Source organism: Aegilops tauschii, chromosome 5, assembly GCF_002575655.3.
Source record: "Aegilops tauschii subsp. strangulata cultivar AL8/78 chromosome 5, Aet v6.0, whole genome shotgun sequence".
Classification (NCBI taxonomy): Eukaryota; Viridiplantae; Streptophyta; class Magnoliopsida; order Poales; family Poaceae; genus Aegilops; species Aegilops tauschii.
Window position 1 is genome coordinate 453,924,436 of NC_053039.3, and position 10,048 is coordinate 453,934,483.

Consider the following 10,048-nt stretch of genomic DNA (forward strand, 5'->3'; position numbering starts at 1 on the left):
GCAAAAACAAAAAAAACAGAACATATGACTTCATCTTTGCCGAGCACACCACTCCGTAAAACGTAAATGCCGAGAAGAAAGCTCTGGCAGCGTCGACCGAACTTTGTCGAGTTTAAGGACTGGGATCTCGGCAAACATTCGCACCGGGGGCTTGCCTGGGCACGGGATCACCGAGTGGGCCCAGTCGGCAAAAACAGAACTCGGGAAAGAGAGGGTTTGCCGAGATTTGACGAGCAAAACCCGGCAAATATTTGAGGCGATGTGCGTCGCTCCTGGGCTTTCAGTTTCTCCAAGTGCTTACTTACAGTTCTCCGAATACTGGTCTGCCACATGGCAGCCGTTATCTCCATCCGGCCCGTCAAGTCCCTTTTTTTTGCCGAGTCCCCTGTTTAGTGCTCGGCGAAGACTTTGCCGAGTCCCAGTGGTCAGGTTCTCGACAAAGTCAACTTTGCTGGCAGGTTTCGGGCCGAGTACCCTAGGCCGAGAAAAATACTCGGCAAACACCATACCAAGTCTGAAACAACTTTCACTGAGTGTTTCCAGTACTCGGAAAAATAGGAAGTTCCAGTATTGCTACCAGATTGTTTGCCGGTTTTCACGCAAAAGTATCAGATGGTCATTAATCCTGAACTAAAACAAGGGACATTAACCTAAATTGTTTGTGCATGTCATCAGGGTCCCTTTGGGATGGAGCCATCATCGTTGTTGTTGTTCCGTTGTGTATTCTTCTGCTAGACCCCCAGGCCTTGTCAGAAAAATAATGTACATATTGCCGCTGCATGAGTTGGGTTGGCTTCGCCTCGCAAGTGTTGTAATATCAGACTTATGCAAGGTTTTGGGTACCACCCAGAAAATTCGGATACCAGATGGTATCTGTGTTTCTCGCCGCCACATGAGAAAGAAGTATGCCGAGCAAAAGATTCTGAAAGCTTTGAACTTTTTGAAGGTATACTAAATATTGTAGCATCTCAATAATGTGACCATACATGAATGTGGCGTGGTGGTAAGCATCTACTCGCCACCTCGAGGGGTAGCTGGTTCGCTTCTTTTTCGTTGCAACTTCTCTTTTATGTTTACTAGCAAAAAAGCCCATGCACTGCAAACGGGAGAATAAAAATAACACATGCTCTTCACCCAATAACCATCACTCAAGACCATAACACATGCTCTTCACCTAATAACCATCACTCAAGACGATCATAGGTCCACCCTTTATTTTAACGGGTCATCACATTTGTGTTGCCACTTATCCTTCTCAGCCTCGTCGGCGGTGGGCTCAGTGTTCACATAAACCAAAACGTGTTTGAACGTGGTTAATTCTAAGGCGTCTCTCTCTCTCTCTCACGCGATCAGAATTCTATTTGTTTTTTCCTTGCAAGGTTTTTTTAAGGTGTGCATGGGTAGTCATCGATATTTTCTTTCGTCTCTATATGGTTTTAGTGGCTGTTTATTCGTAATCCGAATAGCCGCCGGTACGAAAGAAAAATGGACCATGTGCTCTCGCAATGAGAAATCTATTGTTTTTCCCTTTCGAGGTTTTTGAGAGGTGTCATGTGTGGTTATCGATATTTACTTTCGTCTCTATATGGTTTTAGTGGGTGCTTATTTGCAACCCGGATCGTCACCGGTTCGAAAGAAAAATATACTGTGTGCTATAGATTATAAGTTTGCTTCGAAAATAATATTTCGAAATTTTTTATCAGTTAAAAATAACATCATATTCAGATTTTACATATTTTTCTAATCAAAATTCATATATAAAATGTTAAAATCGAAGTTACGGTCTAAAAGATATGAATAGTTTAGAAAAGCATTTGTGTGACTAGCTTAAATATAATCCACGGGCGAGTTACCTAAAAAGTTGTAGCACCCCAGTAATCAAGCTACAGTGACCTTCCTCTAATAATGCCAAATCATCATCATTAACTAGCTATTAGTCATTAAGATCCAAAATCCAAAATAAAACTTCTTCAAATAAATAAACAAAAGTGTTCATGTTATTGCCCCCGGGCCTTAGGCCAGAGAGACCGACCCAGCCCACATTAATTTAAATAGTGAGTAAAATAAAACTTCTTCAAATAAATAAGCAAGTGTTCATGTTATTGCCCCCTGGGCCTTAGGCCGGAGAGAGGGCGCATCCATGGCCGCATCGTCGTCGTTCACCGGAGCCACCCTGCGACCCAAGCTGCTGTCTCACGAGACCGCCGTGTGCCGCTGCTTCATCTGCATCATAGGGGCCACGCCAAGGAGCCGCATCGACGTGGTCCGCTTCATCTTCTCCGCCACGGTCGCCCCAGCCTCCTCGTCGATTCACACTGCTTCGGCCCGTCCCCGGCCACTCCGACCTCGCTGTCGCACTCGTGGTGAGCCCCCACCTATTTCGGGCCTTTCCCCCATCCTGTCAACGTCGCGGTTGACGTAAGCCGCCGACGTTGACCTCGCGCTCGTCACGCGCCGGCTGTGCCTCGGGCTTCCCTTTCTCGTGCCCTGGCCGCCCTCTAGCCGCTGCGCCCCTCACGCGCACGCGGCTGCAGCTGCTGCTACTGGTGGCCTCCGCTGCCCCCGCTCCCCTACCCCACTGCAGTCGCCCCCCAGCGTCGCCTACCGCCCGTGCCCCGCGTCTATTGCCGCCGCGCTCCGCCCGCCCCGCTAGCGCCCTTGGTCGCAGCATGGCTACCCCGCCGCGCCTCGCGCCGCTAGCGGTCGCGTCGCGCCTCGTCGGCCCCTCCCGCTGGCTGCTGCCCCCTCGCCCTGCTGCCTCCCAACGCCTCGCCCCGTGCCCGCTGCTCGCCTAGCCCGCTCCCCTGCCTGCCTGCTGCTGCTGTGCACTTCTGCTGCTGCCGCCCCCACCCGCCGCTCACCACCGGGCCCGCCTCCACCACCACTACCGCGCCCGCTCCCGCCGCCGGAGCCCGCTGTTGCTCTGGCTCGGCCGCCGCCGAGTGCTGCGCGCTCGCGTGCGTGCGGGCGTGCCCAGCTACCGGGAAAGCACGGTTATGGATAGGTTTAGGATTAGGTTAAACTATACTTAGTTTTAGTTAAAATATCTAGTCCATTACATGTTGGTCCCGCGACTTAATTAATCAAATTAGTTAAAGTAAATAACAGCCAGACAATGACAGTGGGTCCCCTATCCAGTTTGACCAGTCAGTGTTCACCAGCCACGTTGACTGACCCCACCTGACAGCCCTCTTTGCACACTGTTGGGGTACACTTCTCTGTGTACCCGTAGCAGTTTAGGTGTTTGAATTTTCGAATAAATTTAGATCAGGAAAATCCAAAATATTAATAAATTTTTGAAAATTAATAGAGAATAAATCGTAACTTGGATGAAAAAGTTTTATATATGAAAAATGATCAGAAAAATATGACGAATCCGAGTACGCTATCCACATACCTGTCACAAGACTCTAACACTGCAAACTTGGAATCGTCCCCTGTCTTTCATCTGTCCGAAAAAGACCAAACGTTGGGAAAACCCCTCCGGGTGTTTTCCCTCTTTGTATGCAACATGTAATACCTCGTTAGAACACCCCTAGCACTGCTTACGGCCATGTCATGCTTTCTGTTGCTTTGTATGCCTCTTATTTATTGTTTCTTCCCCCTCCTTCCTCTCCGGTAGACCCCAGACCGTTGATGCTTCAGTGTTCGACTACGGCTAGACTTCTGAAGATTCCTTTTGACTGCAGAGCAACCGGGCAAGCAAAACTTCCTTGATCATCCCGGTATCGCCTATTCCTTCTCTCTACTACTTGCATTAGAGTAGTGTAGCTGTTACTGCTTTTCGGATGATCCTATACTGCTACATAGCCGGTCTTTTCTACTACTGTTGATACTTTACCCGCAATCCTAAATGCTTACTATAGGATGCTAGTATTCCATGAGTGGCCCTACATTCTTGTCCGTCTGCCATGCTATACTATCGGGCCGTGATCACGTCAGGTGTTGATCACGGGTATATATATACATACATATTATACTCCCTCCGTCCCAAAATTCTTGTCTTAGATTTGTCTACATATGGATGTATCTAGTCACATCTTAGGGTTTGGTACATTCGTATCTAGATAAATTTAAGACAAGAATTTTGGGACGGAGGGAGTACTTGATACATGATGTGACTAAAGTCGGGTTGGCTCGTAGAGTACCTGCGAGTGATTCACGAATGTGGTGGCTGAAGGGACATGTGGTTCCATCCAGGTAGTGGTGGACCTGGGTTACCGACGCCCCCTCCCTGAGTGATACTTTGTGGCGGAGCGACATGAAAGGTTGAGACCACCCAGGAGAGAGGTGGGCCTGGTCCCTGTGCGTTGTCCGCGGTTATTTCATAATAACACGCCTAACGAGTTTGGATATTTGATCCGAGTTGGTCTTTTGGCCTATACGCACTAACCAACAACGCGGAGACAATTATGGGCACTCGGCGGTGTCGTATCAACCGAAGCTCTTCAGACATTAGCGACTGAGCGGCGCGCGCCCGGGTGGTCAGCATAAAGCAACTGCCTTGTAGTGTTAGTTGCCAGGACCGATCCCGGCCGCCCTCTCAACGTGCAGGAGTGCAACGGGTGATGGGCCAAGACCCCTACGCGCTTAGGATTTAGACCGGCATGATGGTGAAGGAAATATGCCCTAGAGGCAATAATAAAGTTATTATTTATTTTCTTATTTCATGATAAATGTTTATTATTCATCCTAGAATTGTATTAACCGGAAACATAATACATGTGTGAATACATAGACAAACATAGTGTCACTAGTATGCCTCTACTTGACTAGCTCGTTAATCAAAGATGGTTGAGTTTCCTAACCATAGACATGAGTTTTCATTTGATTAACGGGATGCCTTGACCCATTCCGTTAGCTTAGCACTTGATCGTTTAGTATGTTGCTATTGCTTTCTTCATGACTTATACATGTTCCTATGACTATGAGATTATGCAACTCCCGTTTACCGGAGGAACACTTTGTGTGCTACCAAACGTCACAACGTAACTGGGTGATTATAAAGGTGCTCTACAGGTGTCTCCGAAGGTACTTGTTGAGTTGGCGTATTTCGAGATTAGGATTTGTCACTCCGATTGTCGGCGAGGTATCTCTGAGCCTTGCAATCATTGTAACTAATGAGTTAGTTGCGAGATGATGTATTACGGAACGGGTAAAGAGACTTGCCAGTAACTAGATTGAACTAGGTATTGAGATACCGACGATCAAATCTTGGGCAAGTAACATACCGATGACAAAGGGAACAACGTATGTTGTTATGCGGTTTGACCGATAAAGATCTTCGTAGAATATGTAGGAGCCAATATGAGCATCCAGGTTCCGCTATTGGTTATTGACCGGAGACGTGTCTCGGTCATGTCTACATAGTTCTCGAACCCGTAGGGTCCGCACGCTTAACGTTTGGTGACGATTTGTATTATGAGTTTATGTGTATTGATGTACCGAAGGTAGTTCGGAGTCCCGGATGAGATCGGGGACATGACGAGGAGTCTCGAAATGGTCGAGATGTAAAGATTGATATATTGTACGACTATATTCGGACATCGGAAAGGTTCCGAATGATTCGGGTATTTTTCGGAGTACCTGGGAGTTACGGGAATACGGGGAAGAAGTATTGGGCCTTAATGGGCCTTAGTGCGAAGGAGAGGCAGCAGCCAGGAGGTGGCGCACGCCCCTCCCAAGCCCAGTCCGAATGGGACAAGCGGTTTGGGGCGCGGCCCCCCTCTCCCTTCCTTCTCCCCTCCCCTCCTTTCCCCCCTTCTCCTAGTTGGACTAGGAAAGGAGGAAACCTACTCCTACTAGGAGTAGGAATCCTACTCCCTTGGCGCGCCCCTCCTAGGGCCGGCCTCCTCCTCCCTTGCTCCTTTATATACGGGGGCAGGGGGCACCCCAAGAAACAGAAGTTGATCTGTTAATCTCTCTCGGCCATGTGCTGTGCCCCCCTCCACCATATTCCACCTCGATCATATCGTAGCGGTGCTTAGGCGAAGCCCTGCGTCGGTAGCAACATCATCACCGTCATCACGCCGTCGTGCTGACGGAACTCTCCCGTGAAGCTTTGCTGGATCGGAGTTCGCGGGACGTCATCGAGCTGAACGTGTGCTGAACTCGGAGGTGCCGTACGTTCGTTACTTGGATCGGTCGGATCGTGAAGACGTACGACTACATCAACAGCGTTGTGCTAACGCTTCCGCTTTCGGTCTACAAGCGTACGTGGACACACTCTCCCCTCTCGTTGCTATGCATCACCATGATCTTGCATGTGTGTAGGAATTTTTTTGAAATTACTACGTTCCCCAACAGTGGCATCCGAGCCTGGTTTTATGCGTAGATGTTATATGCACGAGTAGAACACAAGTGAGTTGTGGGCGATACAAGTCATACTGCTTACCAGCATGTCATACTTTGGTTCAGCGGTATTGTTGGATGAAGCGGCCCAGACCGACATTACGCGTACGCTTACGCGAGACTGGTTCTACCGACGTGCTTTGCACATAGATGGCTGGCGGGTGTCAGTTTCTCCAACTATAGTTGAACCGAGTGTGGCTACGCCCGGTCCTTGAGAAGGTTAAAACAACACTAACTTGACGAACTATCGTTGTGGTTTTGATGCGTAAGTAAGATAGGTTCTTGCTCAGTCCGTAGCAGCCACATAAAACTTGCAACAACAAAGTAGAGGACGTCTAACTTGTTTTTGCAGGGCATGTTGTGATGTGATATGGTCAAGGCATGATGCTATATTTTATTGTATGAGATGATCATGTTTTGTAACCGAGTTATCGGCAACTGGCAGGAGCCATATGGTTCTCGCTTTATTGTATGCAATGCAATCGCCCTGTAATTGCTTTACTTTATCACTAAGCGGTAGCGATAGTCGTAGAAGCAATAGTTGGCGAGACGACAACGATGCTACGATGGAGATCAAGGTGTCGCGCCGGTGACGATGGTGATCATGACGGTGCTTCGGAGATGGAGATCACAAGCACAAGATGATGATGCCATATCATATCACTTATATTGATTGCATGTGATGTTTATCTTTTATGCATCTTATTTTGCTTAGATCAACGGTAGCATTATAAGATGATCTCTCACTAAATTTCAAGGTATAAGTGTTCTCCCTGAGTATGCACCATTGCGAAAGTTCTTCGTGCTGAGACACCACGTGATGATCGGGTGTGATAAGCTCTACATTCAAATACAATGGGTGCAAAACAGTTGCACAGGCGGAATACTCAGGTTAAACTTGACGAGCCTAGCATATGCAGATATGGCCTCGAAACACTGAGACCGAAAGGTCGAACGTGAATCATATAGTAGATATGATCAACATAGTGATGTTCACCATTGAAAACTACTCCATCTCACGTGATGATCGAACATGGTTTAGTTGATTTGGATCACGTGATCACTTAGATGATTAGAGGGATGTCTATCTAAGTGGGAGTTCTTAAGTAATATGATTAATTGAACTTTAATTTATCATGAACTTAGTCCTGGTAGTATTAGCATATCTATGTTGTAGATCAATGGCTCGCGTTTAGCTCCCCTGTTTTATTTTGATATGTTCCTAGAGAAAAATAAGTTGAAATATGTTAGTAGCAAAGATGCGGACTAGCTCCATGATCTGAGGATTTTCCTCATTGCTGCACAAAAGAATTATGTCCTTGATGCACCGCTAGGTGACAGACCTATTACAGGAGCAGATGCAGACGTTATGAACGTTTGGCTAGCGCAATATGATGACTACTTGATAGTTTAGTGCACCATACTTAACGGCTTAGAATCGGGACTTCAAAGACGTTTTGAACGTCATGGACCATATGAGATGTTCCAGGAGTTAAAGTTAATATTTCAAGCAAATACCCGAGTTGAGAGATATGAAGTCTCCAACAAGTTCTATAGTTAATAGATGGAGGAGAATAGCTCAAGCAGTGAGCATGTGCTCAGATTGTCTGGGTACTACAATCGCTTGAATCAAGTGGGAGTTAATCTTCCAGATAAAATAGTGATTGACAGAATTCTCTAGTCACCATCACCAAGTTACTAGAACTTCGTGATGAACTATAATATGCAAGGGATAACGGAAACGATTCCCAAGCTCTTCGTGATGCTGAAATCGACGAAGGTAGAAATCAAGAAAAGCATCAAGTGTTGATGGTTAACAAGACCACTAGTTTCAAGAAAAGGGCAAAGGGAAGAAGGGGAACTTCAAGAAGAACGGCAAGCAAGTTGCTGCTCAAGTGAAGAAGCCCAAGTCTGGACCTAATCCTGAGACTAAGTGCTTCTACTACAAAGGGACTAGTCACTGGAAGCGGAACTGCCCCAAGTATTTGGCGGATAAGAAGGATGGCAAAGTGAACAAAGGTATATTTGATATACATGTTATTGATGTGTACTTTACTAGTGTTTATAGCAACCCCGCGGTATTTGATACTAGTTCAGTTGCTAAGAGTAGTAACTCGAAACGGGAGTTGCAGAATGAACATAAACTAGTTAAGGATGAAGTGACGATGTGTGTTGGAAGCAGTTCCAAGATTGATATGATCATCATCGCACACTCCCTATACTTTTGGGATTAGTGTTGAACCTAAATAAATGTTATTTGGTGTTTGCGTTGAGCATGAATATGATTTGATCATGTTTATTGCAATACGGTTATTCATTTAAATTAGAGAATAATTGTTATTCTGTTTACATGAATAAAACTTTCTATGGTCATACACCCAATGAAAATGGTTTGTTGGATCTTGATTGTAGTGATACACATATTCATAATATTGAAGCCAAAAGATGCAAAGTTAATAATGATAGTGCAACTTATTTGTGGCACTAGTGTTGAGGTCATATTGGTGTAAAGCTCATGAAGAAACTCCATGCTGATGGACTATTGGAATCACTTGATTATGAATCACTTGATGCTTGCGTACCATGCCTCATGGGCAAGATGACTAAGACTCCGTTCTCCGGAACAATGGAGCGAGCCACTGACTTGTTGGAAATAATACATACCGATGTATGCGGTTCAATGAGTGTTGAGGCTCACGGCGGGTATCATTGTTTTCTGACCTTCACAGATGATTTGAGCAGATATGGGTATATCTACTTGATGAAACATAAGTCTGAAACATTTGAAAAGTTCAAAGAATTTCATAGTGAAGTGGAAAATCGTCGTAACAAGAAAATAAAGTTTCTACGATCTGATCGTAGAGGAGAATATTTGAGTTACGAGTTTGGTCTTCATTTGAAACATTGCGGAATAGTTTCGCAACTCACGCCACCTGGAACACCACAACGTAATGGTGTGTCCGAACATCGTAATCATACTTTATTAGGTATGGTGCAATCTATGATGTCTCTTACCGATTTACCACTATCGTTTTGGGATTATGCATTAGAGACAGCTGCATTCACGTTAAATAGGGCACCATCTAAATCCGTTGAGGCGACACCGTATGAACTATGGTTTGGCAAGAAACCAAAGCTGTCGTTTCTTAAAAATTGGGGTTGCGATGCTTATGTGAAAAAGTTTCATACTGATAAGCTCAAACCCAAATCGGAGAAATGTGTCTTCATAGGATACCCAAAGAAGAAAATTGGGTACACCTTCTATCACAGATCCGAAGGCAAAATATTTGTTGCTAAGAATGGATCCTTTCTAGAGAAGGAGTTTCTCTCGAAGAAGTGAGTGGGAGGAAAGTAGAACTTGATGAGGTAACTGTACCTGCTCCCTTATTGGAAACTAGTTCATCACAGAAATATGTTCCTGTGACTTCTACACCAATTAGTGAGGAAGCTAATGATGATCATGTAAAGATCAAGTTACTACCGAACCTCGTAGGTAAACCAGAGTGAGATCCGCACCAGAGTGGTACGCTAATTCTGTTCTGGAGGTATGTTACTTGACCATGATGAACCTACGAACTATGAGGAAGCGATGATGAGCCCAGATTCCGCGAGATGGTTTGAGGCCATGAAATCTGAGATAGGATCCATGTATGTGAACAAAGTGTGGACTTTGGTTGACTTGCCCGATGACCGGCAA